Below are 16,313 nucleotides of genomic sequence, written 5' to 3'. Positions count from 1 at the left end.
CGATTAGGGGGCATGTTTCATTTAAATGAAGCGCGTCCCCGCGCCGAATGAACTGCGCATGCGCGTCCCTAAATTTCCCGCCGTGCATTGCGCTAAATGACGTCGCAAGGACGTCATTTTTTTTAACATAGACGTGAATTACGTCCATCTCGATTCACGGACGACTTACGCAAACAAAAAATTCAAATTAAACGCGGGAACGATGGCCATACTTAACATAGCAAGTCTAACTATACGCGACAAAATACCAGCTTTAACTATACGCCGAAAAAAGCCGACTAGAGACGCCGTAAAAAAATGCGGCGGCCGCTCGTACGTTCGTGGATCGTCGGAAATAGCTAATTTGCATACCCGACGCGGAAAACGACGTGAACGCCACCCAGCGGACGCCGAAGAATTGCATCTTAGATCTAAAGGCTTACGAAGACGTACACCTGTCGGATCTAACCCAGATGCCGTCGTATCTTGTTTTGAGGATTCTAAACAACGATACGACGCAGAACATTTGAAAGTACTCGCTCTGTGGATCTGTCCCTAAGTGCATAAATGCAACAAATTCTTATGTGAAAATAAAAAAAACAATGAATTAAAAAGTCCACTGTAAAGTGTATCCTTTGCGCCACCTCCACAAATCTAGTGGTCACGGCCACCACCACACCAATTGGCTGACCGGTACATTAAGCCCCGTATACACGATCGGACCTTTGTCCGACCAAACTCACATCGGAATTCCAACAGAATTCCATCGGAGTAAAAGAGAACATGTTCTCTATCTAAACTCCGATGGAATTCATCGGAATTACTCCGATGTGGCATACACAAGATCGGAATTTCCGATGGAAAAAGTCCGTCTGACTTTTTTCATCGGAAATTCCGATCGTGTGTACGGGGTTCTCCGCTTGTGTCACTTATGACCGACCACACACACACACTAGGGGTGACTCTCATAAACATCAGAAGTGATTTAAACTGCTCACAGATGGATGGATGGATGACTCTGTCCCTTGTGTTATCTACAAATGCTCACAGATGGATATTTGGCCTTTGAATTGCTCACAGGTGAGTATACAAACTCAAGATGGTCTCATATGCAGGAATGAAGAAGCAGAATCCACATAATGTTGCAGTTTTAAACTTAATTTATAAAAAAAGCCCAAAATACTCAAAATAAAGAAATATAATCACAGCATCAAAGTCACTGCCGTCCGTGTGAAGCGGCATGATGATGTCACCATGATGCTCCGCCGTAATGTTTTTTATCCCAAAGAGCATTTCCAGAGGAAAGCCAGAGTCGTTCTTTGGAATGAAATGCATTTGGGTGGAGCATCATTTTAGTAAATTAAGCTTAAAGCTGCTACACAATGTGAATTCTCCTTTCTTTCTGTATGTGAGGCCAACTTGAGTTTGTATACTGACCTGTGAGCAGTTCAAGGGCCATATATATGCATTTTTGAGAATTTGTGAATAACACAAGGGAGAAAGCCATCCATCCATCTGTGAGCATTTTAAATTGCTTCTGATGTTTATGTGAGTTGCCCCTAGAGAGGCACAAGCGGACAGCCATCCATCCATCCTCGAGCAGAATTAAGATATATTAGACCTCCTATGTTTTGGGTCTAATGTTCTGGAAAGCCTAATGGTGTGGTGGTGGTCGTGACCACTGGATTGGTGAAGGTGGTGCAAAGAACACACTTCATAGTGGACTTTTCACTTTATTGTTTTTTATTCTCACATCAGAATTTGTTGCATGTACGCCCTTAATTGATAATTGAATTTTTAACAGCACAGCACATTGTTTGTTTATGTTTAGTGTGGATATTGGGTATTCAGCTATCAGTGAGTTTTGCTGTTACCTTCATATGTTCATCATTTATTTGTTTAGTTTACACTAAGCGTGGTTTGTTTGCTATTTTTGGTTTTACAGAGATAATTTATTACGGGAACATTTTTAAAGCTGAATTCTAGGCAAACAGCTAAATACACAATGGGATTTTTATCTACCAAAGATTTTGTAATTATACAGTATCCATCCAGCGCAAAACAGAGAAGGGAACCCGATCCCTCTTTCCTACAGTTTCGCTTTGACTTACAAGTCTTCTCTTAACCACTCACCTGTGACTGCACAGTGAAAGTAGAAGCAGCACACTGGTGATCTCAACTCTCTGTCTCACTGTCTGCTTTTCCCTCCTATTAGCAAGCTCCCTGGACTGCAGCACACCTGATGGGCTCCAGCTGCTGCTTCTTTTGCTGCCTTTCTCAGCTCTGCTGTACAGTAGACTGCAAAATGCTGATACCAATCCAAGTTAAGGCTACATACAGTGCTTGTTTTCTGTATTATTTGTAGCTATGCATGTACATAGGATGTTCCTTGTACCTCCATTGAAATCTATATTTGGACATACATGTTCTAGCACCCATCAGTCTAACTAAATCATCTGACTATCTATGGATAGGATTTGCGTAGACACAAACATATTACCGTACTTCACAAAAGCAATACCCTTATGTGGATTTCTTCTCAACGGTCATTTAGCAAGGGTGCTCATTACACTGGCTGATATGCAGGAAGTCAATATAGAAAGAGTCTACAAATTTGTGGGTGAAGTCATCAAGGAATATGGAATAGCAAGTTAAATTTGAAAGTCAAATTACCTTCAGTTAAATGTTACAATCATAAGTGCCCTTGAGCTAAGGCTAATAGATATAGTACTGCTGCTGTACAAGCACAGACATTCCCATGTGGAACTTAGGTCAAAGCGAATAAGGAAGGTCTTTACTGTATCCTGCTTTTTGCATGCATTCCAGCCTGGGTTAACCAATCCAAGAAATGCAGGATCTGTGTGCATTTGACTACAGCAGTGATAGTAGGGAAAATTATCTGTTTTGTGCACAAGGGCCCTAATACAAAATGTGTATTCACACAAAAGTAGTTTTAGCTAAAGGAATCGTACTTAGACTTGTCAATATTTTATGTTCCGATATTATTTAGAGTATGTTGCCTAAACCTCAGTGATGCTACATGTGCTCTTGTTGTGGGTCAAAGTTCAATCCATTGTAATCCATTGTTCATTTGGAGCCACTACACTTTTTTTGCCTCATCCATTTTAATATTCATGACACCTTAGAATAGTGTTTTGCCTAAACTTCATTGATGCCACATATGCTCTTCTAGTGGGCCATGCTTTAATCTATTGTAAGGTTTATGACACCTTCGAATAGTGTTTTACCTAAACTACATATATGCAACATATGCTGTTCTAGTGGGTTATGCTTCAATCCATTGTAAGGTTTATGACACCTTATGCCTCGTACACACGACCAGTTTTCCCGTTGAGAAAACTGCCATGACAGCTTTTGGTCGGGAAAACTGGCCGTGTGCATGCTCCATGGCAGTTTTCCCGACAGGAAAACCGATGGGAATCCCGGCGGGAAAAATGAGAACATGTTCTCTTTTTTTCTGCCGGGATTCCCAGCAGTCTTTTTCCCGGCAGTTTTTCTATGGGAAACACTGCGGTGGAGCATACACACGGCCGCGTTTCCTGACCAAAGCTGTCATAGCAGTTTGAAAAAGCTGCCGAGCAAGGCATTAGAATAGTGTTTTACCTAAACCATAGTGATGCTACATGCGCTCTTCTAGTAGGTCATTCTTCAATGTATTGTAGTGTTTATGACACCCTTAAGAATAGTGTTTTACCTAAATCTCATTGATGCTACATATGCTGTTCTGGTGGGCCATGCCTCAGTCCATTGTAAGGTTTATAACACTTTAGAATAGTGTTTTACCTAAACCTAATAGTAATGCTATGAACAGTAAGCTCTTCCTGTAGACCATGCTTCAATCAATTGAAAGGTTTATGACACGATAGATAGATAGATAGATAGATAGATAGATAGATAGATAGATAGATAGATAGATAGATAGATATTGATACGGGATTCATTTTCAGGTGTAAGTGACCAATGGGTGTTTACAAACAGTTTTCAAGCTGTACAGGAATCTAGTAGATGATTGATGGAAGGGCCACCAAGGGAGAGTGTGATTGAGAGCCTGAGATTAACACAGATGGATGTCTGCTGTACTAGACAAGTCTAGTCTAGGTCTAGACAAGTCTAGTCTAAGACTAGGTCTATGTGAATAAGGAGATCGGCACCTGGATGAAAATAGACAGGTTATATTGTTTCACAAAAGAACAGCCTTTGAGTCCTTCAAGTAGGATAACGTATTCATCAAATTTATTTTGCCTGTTTGCCGCTCAAGTGCTAAAGCAATACTTAAAGCGGAGCTCCGGTCACGTTTTTTATTTATTTTTATTTGGCCATTTAAATGTTATGTAGCTAAAGATCCCATTGTATTCTATAAAACATACCACATCGTTTTGTAAATTAATAAAAAATTTGCCTCCTTTTCTGTGCTGTACGCTGTGGCCGTTTCCATTCTCTGTGTGGGCAATTGAAGCCCAGTGCATTTTTTTTTACTGTTCCCGGCGAGATGTGCATGCTGGGTAAGCTGTAAATCTTGCGCGTGGGCATTAGAGCACCGCTCGTAGCGGCGATTGTTTGGGCTGTTGTCATAACAACGGGCGGCGGCGGAAGAACGTCCCGCCCCGTTGTTATGACAACGTAAATAACATAATCCCCACACTAATAAAAAAAAAATCACGCCGACCTAGTGAAAAGTAAGGTCTTTGTTCCCTTTTTGAAAATGGCGCTGTAAACAGCCCCATTCACGTCATTTCCTCTACTGAAATCCTGTGTTTTTTCGGGGCATAGGAGCGCACAGACTCCTGAGAAATTATGACACAACATTCCCAGGAGTCTGTGCGGTGTAGGCTACAGAGGAAAACAACCGCGGTGCAGGAAGAAGGCAGATTAGGAAGTCTGCCTAGCAACAACCGTTTTAAGGTATGTGAATTTTTTTATTTATTTTTTACTTGGCTAATGACATTGTTTTAAAAGTGCTGATGCAGAGTTTGATTTGAGGGTGGAGCTCCGCTTTAACTTAAAAAAAAAAGTCTCTTCTGTCAAGAAACCCTTTTACCAGTCTGCTAGCCAGGGCTCTATACACTCTTGGCCCACTCCCGGCATCTTAAGATCAGATAGGCAGGAAAAGGTAACTCTCAGCTCATCAACACAGTGGTTACATCATCAGTGGCCATCCAGCCATAAATAACGAAGATGCTGGACCTAAAGAAGGTTAGGAAAGATGGCAGAGGAGAACATGAGGACTTTGCATTGATTGAGAAGGCCAAACCAGGTCATAAGTCTCCCATGATGAGTAAATATTTCTGTGCTGTCATGCGCTTTGATAAAATGCAGTGACTTCAGTTCTGTTTTAACAGCTAAAATTTGCTCAAGTCCAGTACATAAGTACTCTGGTGTATGGCTTTTGTCTGTGTCCTTTGTCTGATGCCTATGTGCATTAACTTACTAAACCACCTAGAATGTAGAGATTACGTTTTTAGATTTGCCTTATTGTATCGCACAGTCATTTTCTCATTAAAACATTCAAATCCCACACTGATCTATTACATAGAAGTGCAATCATTATTTCTTCTATTAAATAGTTATTTAAACAATGCAAACCTATATTTTTCCATTTAGGGGCGATTCACATCAGGATCACATAGGAACGTGTGCTGTGTTCCCCTGCGATTCCCACACATTCCTGTGCAGTGTAGTCTTGCAGTCCAATCATATGATTGTCCTGCAAATTGCACCAGAATGAGAAAAAATAGGGCATGCACTACTTTTAAAAAGGTGTTGTACGAAATCACATGGTACTGCAGTACAGTGCAATTTGGTGCCCACAAACGCACTAGGTTTGCAATCTGCATTTGGGGTGTCATTAACATTACATTAGCACCACAAGGGCAGTGCGTCTGAATGTGGTGCGAGAAACTTCCATGGAACCAGGGCCGGATTCCAGACAAGGCCACCGAGGCCATGCCTCTGGGCGGCAGTGGGTGCAGGGGCGGCGTTGTGGCAACAGGGGGCAGGGATGGATTGGCCATCGGGACTACCGGGAGTTTCCTGGTGGGCCAATGGGCCCAGTGGGCCGGTTACAGCGGCTGCCTAATCTGCATCGGAGGTCCGCAACAATTTTCCCTGTCAAAAGACCGACAGCTGACGCCTGATGGGTAGATTGAGATTTAGCCAGCATGCAGAGTAGCACAGGAAGCGTGTGTAATATGTTCTCTCTCATGTCACTCTGCTCCCCTGCGGCCCCTCCTCTCTTCTCATCCATCCCCATTTGCTTGTGACATCATCTGGGATGGACGAGAAGAGAGGAGAGGCCGCTTGGGAGCAGAGTGACATGAGAGAGAACTTATTACACACGCTTCCTGCGCTACTCTGGCTGCTAAACGATGTGCCCCATAATGTGCCTCCTCTTGTCACTACATCCCTTGTTAACTCATGAGTACTGCAACACAGCTGACCATCTCTTTGTGCTGCATTGCCCTCACCTAGTCTGAGCTCTACTGTAATGTAGGCTGATACTAATTCAGATCCAAATACTTTCATTGCTTGCATTAAATAAATGCATTTTATAATTTTTATTAAATACAGAGCTGCATGTGTTTGTGTCTTTTATGTCTGCCTGGAATTCAGCTTTAACATGTTGTTGACTTGTTCTATCAGGCATCTCAAGGTCCACAAACCAAGAAAATCTGCTGCAATCAAAATAACAAGTCTAATGCCGCGTACAACAAATGTTGAGGGTACAGAAAAATGGACTTTATAGGCACCAATTATAAAAATACAAATACGTTTATTGACACAATACCCAGGAGGGAGTTGGACAAAAAAAGAAAGAAAACAGTACAATAAAATAAACATAAAAAACAAACAAAAAAAAACACAGAAACAACTGCGGTGACAACAGATTATTCCAATAATGATCCAAGGCAAGTCATCAAATCTCACGGAGGATGTGCATGACTATAATAAATGGTAAGGCGAATGTTAGCTCGACATGTTTCACGGAGACCGCTTCTTCGGGAGCTAGTAATGCCGCGTACACACGACCGTTATTCATGTCATTGAAAAAAACAAAGGCTCAGATTCACAACCGAAATACGACGGTGTATCTCCAGATACGCCATCGTATCTCTGAGTTGCGCCGTCGTATCTATGTGCCTGATTCTTAGAATCAGTTACGCATAGGTATCCATTAGATCTGACAGGCGTAAGTCTCTTACGCCGTCGGATCTTAACTGCATTTTTTTTTTGGACCGCTAGGTGGTGCTTCCGTCGAATTCCGCGTCAAGTATGCAAATTAGCTATATACGCGAATTCCCGAACGTACGCGCGGCCGACGCAGTAAAGTTACGACGTTTACGCTAGGCTTTTCCCGGCGTAAAGTTGCCCCTGCTATATGAGGCACAGCCAATGTTAAGTATGGCCGTCGTTCCCGCGTCGAAATTTGAAAAAGTTACGTTGTTTGCCTAAGTCGTCCGTGAATGGGGCTGGACGTCATTTACGTTCACGTCGAAACCAATGACGTCCTTGCGGCGTACTTTGGAGCAATGCACACTGGGAAATTCCACGGACGGCGCATGAGCTGTTCCGAAAAAACATCAATCACGTCGGGTCACAGCAGTTTTGCATAAAACACGCCACCCTGATCCAAATTTGAATTAGGCGGGCTTACGCCAGCTGATTTACGCTACGCCGCCGCAACTTATGGAGCAAGTGCTTTGAGAATACAGCACTTGCCCGTGTAAGTTGCGGAGGCGTAACGTAAATCAGATATGTTACGCCCGCACAATTTTACGCGGCTCTACGTGAATCTGCCCCAAAGTTTTTCTCGACGTGATTCCTCTCAAGCCTGCCTTGCCTACACACGATCGTGAAAAAAAATGCTCAAGCAAAGTGCGGTGGCGTACAACACGTACAACGGCACTATAAAGGGGAAGTTCCATTCGGATGGTGCCACCCTTTGGGCTGCTTTTGCTGATTTGGTGTTACCGCATGTTAGTAAAAGTTTGGTGAGAGACGATTCGCGCTTTTCAGTCTTCGTGCTTTTCAGTCTGTTACAGCGTGACGAATGTCCATTACGAACGCTAGCTCTACCAGAACGAGCACTCCTGTCTTATGACTCGCTTCTGAGCATGCACGTTTTTCCCCCCTCGTTAAAGCGTAGACACGATCGTTTTTCACGACGTGAAATAGAAGGATGTGAAAAACGACGAGAAAAAATAGAGCAGGTTCTACATTTTTAACAGCCATTTTTTGCATCGAGAAAAATGCTCTGGAGCATACACACGACCGTTTTTCACGACCAATTAAAAAAATTGCATTTTTCTCATCATGAAAAACGGTCGTGTGTATGCGGCATAAGAATTGGTAAGCTGCAATATAATAAATGTTTGCTTTTGGGTTTAACACCGCCCTAATGCCAGGCAGAAGCTAGCTGTATTTTACCCTACCACTCATTTTTGTGAATTTTACATACAACACAGCCCAAAAATTGATAAAATACCATCCTATAAATCCGGCTGACCTGTGCAATAAAACCCTTAGTGAATTAAATGTTCTATTGTTATAGTAAAATTATTGAATAATGCAGGGTAATATAAATAGAGCATATGTTCTGATTTAGTGAATTGAGCCCCATGTATGATAGGAAGCTTTTCGTCATATCCTGACAATTTGGAGTGATCCCTTCAGCCTCTGTTTTTGGCAGCTTTGTTTGCTGATAATGAACACTAATGGGCAGTATGCATTTTTCATAAGCATCCATCCTGAATTAAAGTTGATGTCTGCACAATTTTCCTTTTTGGAAAAGGGTGAATAAGGTCAGCTGTCAATTACTGACCCTGCGTCTTCTCTAATATCTAAATACATTGGGCAAATTTAACTAGAGACGCAGTTGATTGTGCAGTGGTTTATTTGCAGAAAGTAGAGAACTTAGAAAATAGATTTAGATTTTGTGCAGCAGGAATTCTCAATGCATGTGTTTAGGTACCCCTATATAATATCAATATTATACAGGTATACATACTGGTGCATGAAGCAGCATGCAAGTATATTTAAACATGGCCGTTTCTAAGGCAGGGCCCAAAGAGCTTACCTCATACTTCCCAACTGTCCCAGTTTAAATTCCATTAAAGTTTTAGTCCTGTGCTGTGTCCCAATATCTCAGTGTGACGTGCTACTACTAATGCTGCCCAGCTCTGCCCTATTGTTGTGTACAGATGACTCACCTGCAGACCCTGTGTTTACATGTAAACAACCTGCATTGATATGTAAATACCCGTGGGTGGCTGCATTGATATGTAAACAAAGGCAGCATTCATGTGTATATTATGCCTCCCTAAGGTCATATCCACCATCACCCATACTGAATGCTGCCCACTGAGGAGGTAAAGGGGCATGCGTAAAAGTCCTGTCTGCAACTGTGGTCATTAAGCCTAACATCAACCTGTTCTGCAAAGGTAAGCAAATTGGTGGGTGGGTAACCTCTAGCAACCAGTCAGTAAGCGGTAATGATACACTGTAACCTCTACCAACCAATCGTAATCACTGTCTGATTTGATTTAGTAATTTAGCAATTTAGCAATTGATCTATGGCCATCCTTAGTACCAGGGACAATTGGATAACTTTATATAGAAGGTAAAGTAAAAAAATATATATCTAGACCAGGGGTCTCCAAACTTTAGCCAGTTTATTGTTCTTTAGCCTTTAGGAGGGCCGGATTGTGGATTGGGGCAGAAAAAGCCTCGGGCCCAGCATTGGTGAGAATAAATATGGCCTCATAGTTTGCGATCAGTAGGATAAGGTGTAGTGCCCCTATTAGTAAGAGTAATTATATCTCATCATTGGTATCAGTGGAAGAAAAAGTGCCCCCTTGTTGGAGTCAGTGGGAAGAATAGTGCCTCATAACAGTGGGAGGAATAAAGCCCTGAGGGCCGGATAAAGGCTAGCAAAGGGCCACATCTGGCCCTCGGGCCGCAGTTTGGAGACCCCTGATCTAGACCACTGTGTAATACATAACTACATTGTGATTGCTTGTGAAGCTTTTATGGATCACAACAAGAAATTAGCATTAACTTCAAGTTACCAATTTAAGATTCACAACTCCTTACAGGAAAAGCCTGTATTGATGTACAATATAAATCATGGAACACAATCAGATTGATGATTTGCCACCATGCCCCCAATTTATTTTTTCATATATTTTATACAACACATTTCACAATGCTGTGCTTTGATGGTTAGTGGAAGTGTGCAGATACCCAGAATACATTGATCCATATATACAATATAAATATCTATCTGTATTTCCCAGTAGCATGTAAGGTGTCTTTGATTTTTTTACATATTTATCTTACATTTGAGCATCTTTTTTTTCCTCTGTTTGTAGCTGACTAGAATGTATAGCTTGTCTCTCTTTCTTGGGAATTGCTTTGATTCGGCAAACAAACACTGTAGCTGCTGACTTTTAATAAGGACACTTTCCTGTCCTAGGCGCCCACCAAGTCGGCCCTCTGAGGCCGATCCCTCGATCCTGCCATCCTCACAAAGGGAAACAGGCAGTGGAGCCTTGCGGCTTCACTGCCCGCTTCCTACTGTGCATGCGTGAGTCTCGCGGCGCTGTATGAATGGGCGGCTGTTCTCTGGGATACACACAGTTCACAGAAGGCAGCGCGCCTCATTCCCCAGAAGACACCACGAGGAGGACGAGGGAAAAGACCTGCTGCGGTCTAGGAAGAGGCAGATTAGGAAGATCCGCATAGCAACCGCCATTTCTGGTAAGTAAAACATTTAAAAAATATATATATATTTTTTGCAGGATTTTGGTGTATTTTTTGACTAATATAGCCCCCCCCCCCTTCTATGAAGTTTCCTGTTACCTGAACTTCTTAACCACCTGAGTCCCAGGGCCTTTTTCTTCCTATCACCCCCTGATTTACGTTACGCCTCCGCAACTTACACGGACAAGAGCTGTATTCTCAAAGCACGTGCTCCGCAAGTTGCGGCAGCGTACCGTAAATCGGCCGGCGTAAGCCCGCCTAATTCAAATTTGGATCAGGGGGCGTGTTTTATGTAAAACTACTGTGACCCGACGTGATTGACGTTTTTGCGGAACTTCCCAGTGTGCATTGCTCCAAAGTACGCCGCAAGGACGTCATTGGTTTCGATGTGAACGTAAATGACGTCCAGTCCCATTCACGGACGACTAACGCAAACTACGTAACTTTTTCAAATTTCGACGACGGCCATACTTAACATTGTTATGCCGCACTTATGCCTCATATAGCAGGGACAACTATACGCCGGGAAAAGCCTAACATAAACTTCGTAACTTTACTGCGTCGGCCGCGCGTACGTTTGGGAATTCGCGTATCTAGCTAATTTGCATACTCGACGCGGAATTCGACGGAAGCGCCACCTAGCAGTAAAAAAAATGCAGTTAAGATCCGACGGCGTAAGAGACTGTCGGATCTAATGGATATCTATGCGTAACTGATTCTAAGAATCAGGCGCATAGATACGAAGGGTCGGATTCGGACTTACGAAGGCGTACATGGCGCTGCGCCGTCGTAAGTCCTTTTCAGAATCTGGCCCTATGTCTTTTAGTGTTTCTACCCTAAGATATTACACTTTAGTTTTTTTAAGACAGGGCTTTAATTTGGTAGAAAAAATGGATACATACATTTTTTGCTTTTCCTTGGTTTCTATTGGGAATAATTATTTAAAAAAATGGAAAAGTGAATTTTTCTGTAATTTTATTGCAATGCAACTTTGCGTAAATTGAACCCTGGCAATCAGCATTATTCAACACTTGACATTTTAAAAAACTGTTTGCTTACATAGAATCATTTGTATTGTATCTACTTTAAAGGGGTTGTAAAGGTTAGTTTTTTATTTTCTAAATAGGTTCCTTTAAAGGGGTTGTAAAGGTAAATGTTTTTTCACCTTAATGCATTAAGGTGAAAAAACATCCGACGGTACCGCCCCCCCCCCCCCCCCCCGAACCCCCGTTTTACTTACCTGACCCCTCGAAAGTCCCGCGCGCGTCCACGTGATCCTCGTCGGTTCCCAGCCTGGCCGTTGATTGGCTAGGCTGGACGGATTGATAGCAGCACAGCCATTGGCTAGCGCTGCTGTCAATCACAGCGGATGACGCGGCGCGCCGGGGGGCGGGCCTGAGTGATACAGTCGGTGGCTATGGCCACCGCTGTATCACGGGAGCGCACTCGCAAAAGCTTTCCACCATGCTCGCTCGCTCGCTCGCATGAAGGTGGAAAGCTTTTGCGAGGAGTAGCCGAGACAGCCGCCGAGGGACCCAAGAAGACCGGATTGGAGGTAAGTATAACATGTTTGTTATTTAAAAAAAAAAAAATTCTGCCTTTAGTGTTCCTTTAAGCTAGTACATTGTTGGTTCACTTACCCTTTCCTTCGATTTCCCTTCTAAATTTTTTTTCTCTTTGTTTTCTTTGTCTGAATTTCTCACTTCTTGTTCCTCCTCAGTAAGCTGTTCTTGCTGACTAACCACCGTTCGGATGGTGGTGGCAAGCTTACTGAGGAGAAACAGGAAGTGAGAAATTCAGACAAAGAAAAAAAACATTTAGAAGGGAAATCGAAGGAAAAAGTAAGTGAACCAACAATGCACTAGCTTAAAGGAACCCATTTAGAAAATAAAAAACAAACCTATACAACCCCTTCTATGTGGACACCTTCTATTTGAACCCTGGAATTCTCCCGTACCTCAACCATGGTTTTGGCTCTCTTATCACAAGGCCCCATGTAGTTTTGTCATCATCCTGCACAGCTAAGAAAACAACTCTGCTACCAAACATCTCTCATTTCTTCTTTTAATCCAATCTTCTATCACTGCCTCTCCTTCACATCTAAGCCTCAATAACAACCAGTGGTTTCCTATGACATGATGAACTTTCCTCACATGTCACTCTCGTTCTCCCTCTCTAATCATACAGCTCAACAAGACCAGCACTTGTACCAAGCAAGCATAGCCGCAGATTAATTATTTTCAATTTCCTTGGGGGCAAAATACTTGGCGTGGAGCCATTAAACATAAGGATCAGGCAAGACCAGGTTTTTAAATTGGATGGTATAAAATAATCTATATTCACCAAGGATGGTGGAGAAATAACAGGGTTCCGAAGTTTGTCACACGTTTTGAGACATGTCAACAAGTGTGAAACAAGTGGACTGTTTTCATGCAGAACCCCAAGGAAGATGGGTAACAGTGAGCATATGTATACACTCTTACATGCCGTACCTTCTTTTTCTATGGATGTATAGCTTTGTTAGGCTATAAAATACACACCTCTATGCTTGCAAATCTTATCCACACTGGACCAATAATATAGTTATTGGGAGTGTGTTTAGAAGGTATTAACAGCAGAGTTTTGTTATTATTTAAGACACACATACAGCACTGCCCAGGGGCCCCAGCTGCATGGGGGGCCACTGCCCTTTCCCCAAAGCAGCTGGTCCTTGAGCCCGGGCTGCCCCTCTACATCCCAGATTTCCCCCTAGGACTCTGATTCCCTCTACACCCTAGATATCCCCTACCACATACCTACTTGATTTATGTTTACCTGCACTGTCTCCCTCGTAGGGGCCCCAGAGCATTACTTTGCCCAGGGGCCCATGATGCTATTAAGACGGCCCTGCACACATACAAATGTTTTTGAATATGAATTAGAGTGATAACACTTTACAAAGTACATATGGGGGCAGATTCACGTACCTCGGCGCATATCTTCGCCGGGCACAGTGTATCTAAGATACACTACGCCGCCGTAACTTTTTTTTTTTTTCGAATCCTCAAATAATTTGCGCCATAAGTTACGGCAGCGTAGTGTATCTTTGGCGGCGTAAGGGCGCGGAATTCAAATGGATGTGATGGGGGCGTGTTTTATGTAAATACGTCGTGACCCAACGTAAACAACGTTTTTTTTTAACGGCGCATGCGCCGTCCGTGGGGGTATCCCAGTGCGCATGCTCGAAATTAAACTGAAACAAGCCAATGCTTACGACGGTGATGTCATTCTACGCAAATCCCTATTCGCGAACGACTTACGCAAACGACGTAAAAAATTCAAAAGGCGACGCGGGAACGACGGCCATAGTTAACATTGAGTACGCCTCATAATAGCAGGGGTAACTATACGCCGGAAAAAGCCGAACGCAAACCACGTAAAAAAATGCGCCGGCCGGACGTACGTTTGTGGATCACCGTAACAAGCTAATTTGCATACTCGATGCGGAATTCGACGCAAACGCCACCTAGCGGCCGCGGACAAAAAGTGCACCTAAGATCCGACGGCGTACTAAGACGTACGCCTGTCGGATCGATCCGAGATGCCGTCGTATCTTGTTTTGTAGATACAAAACAAAAATACGACGCGCAGAATTTGAAATTACGCGGCGTATCAAGAGATACGCCGGCGTAATTATTTTGTGGATCTGCCCCATTGTATCTGGGCAGGTTCTGTAGCTGATAACAAACCATCTTTCAGAGTACTGTAGCATCCAAAATCCGTCATTTACCTATTATATACAGTTTACAGGACAATAGTTAGCCTGTTAAACTTTAAAGGATTCAAACGTGTTTTTATATATCTTTGATATTTGATATGTTTAGGACTAAAATTTTTATTTCAATGCTTCTTTTTTATTATTGTGAATAGCTTATATTATGTATACAGCAGAGGCTTTTTTTCATATATTTGCAAGGTAACTCTTAGTGGCCTTACTATAAAAAGCCTGCTGTTTAACCGCTTCAGCCCCAGAAGGTTTTACCCACTTCCTGACCAGGCCAATTTGTTTGCGATACGGCACTGCATTGTTTTATCTGACAATTGCACGCTGTCATGCTACGCTGTACCCAAATAAAGTTGATGTTCTGTTTTTTTCCCACAAATAGAGTTTTCTTTTGGGGGTATTTGATCGCCTCTGCGTTTTTCATTTTTTGGGCTATAAACAAAAAAAGAAAGAACATTTTTAAAACAAAAAAAACAATATTTTTTGCTTTTTGCGGTAATACATATCCCCAAGAAATGTAAAAAAAAGAATTTCTTCACTAATTTAGGCCAAAATGTATTCTGATATACAAAAAAAATCCCAATAAGCATATATTAATTTGTTTACACAAAAGTTATAGCGTTTACAAAATAGGGGATTGATTTAGGGACTTTAATTTTTATTTTATTGTTTTTACTGGTAATGGTGGTGGTCTGCATTTTTTGCGGGACTGTGGCATTGCGGCGGACAAATCTGACCCTAAGTGACACCTTTTGGGGACCAGTGACACCAATACAGTGATCAGTGCTAAAAAATCCACTGGTCCCTGTATAAATGACACTGACAGGGAAGGGGTTAACTACAGGGGTGATCAAGGGGTTAAATGTGTTCCCTGGGAGGTGTTTTCTAAGTGTGGGGGGGAGTAAATTCGCTAGAGGAAAAGAGAGATTGTAATTCAGCTTAGCTGAAACAGGACCTCTCTCTTTTCCTCCCTGACAGATCAGCGGTGTGCTTTGTTTACATTAGCTCACCGCTGCTCCGTCTCTCCTGTGAACGATCGATGGGTTTCGGCGGCAATCGCGGTCTCTGGACCTGTCCAATCACAGCGGGAGTGGCACACCCCCCTTAACCATGTGCATGAAATCACGTACAGGTACGTGATTTTGCACCCTGCCGCAGTAAATGTACGTGGGGCGGTCCGGAAGTGGTTAAAGAGCTCAAGCTCAAATATGTACACACACAGGTAAATAAATCAGTGCAGAAACTCATATCCCCTTCCTTTCCATCCCCTTTTTGTTCTGTTTGGATGGCTTGCTAAAGATTTCCAATTAGAAAGAGACAGTCTAAAGCCCTGTACAAACGATCGGTCCATCCGATGAAAACGGTCTGATGGACCGTTTTCATTGGTTAACCGATGAAGCTGACTGATGGTCAGTCGTGCCTACACACCATTGGTTAAAAAAACGATCGTGTCAGAACGCGGTGACGTAAAAAACAACGACGTGCTGAAAAAACGAAGTTCAATGCTTCCAAGCATGCGTCGACTTGATTCTGAGCATGTGTGGATTTTTAACCGATGGACGCGCCTACAAACGATCGTTTTTTTTCTATCGATTAGGTATCCATCGGTTACATTTAAAACAAGATTGCTTTTTTTTAACCTATGGATAAATAAACGATGGGGCCCACACACGATCGGTTTGGTCCAATGAAAACGATCTATCAGACCATTCTCATCGGTTTGACGGATCGTGTGTACGTGGGATTAAGGAAAACAGCTTCAAGATGAACCTTGTATTACATTTGTATTTGT

At 42.7% G+C, this 16,313-nt stretch overlaps 1 protein-coding gene across 1 annotated transcript in view; it reads right to left on the bottom strand.

The window, feature by feature from the left end:
• The window catches only part of RTN4RL1 (reticulon 4 receptor like 1), a 261,425-nt gene that overhangs the window by 112,583 nt on the left and 132,529 nt on the right, over positions 1 to 16,313 (bottom strand). The gene's annotated exons all lie outside the window — the stretch shown is intronic.

This window comes from Rana temporaria, chromosome 2 (assembly GCF_905171775.1).
Source record: "Rana temporaria chromosome 2, aRanTem1.1, whole genome shotgun sequence".
Lineage (NCBI taxonomy): Eukaryota > Metazoa > Chordata > Amphibia > Anura > Ranidae > Rana > Rana temporaria.
Note: the sequence above shows the minus strand (reverse complement) of the source record. Positions and strands in the feature narration are given on the sequence as shown.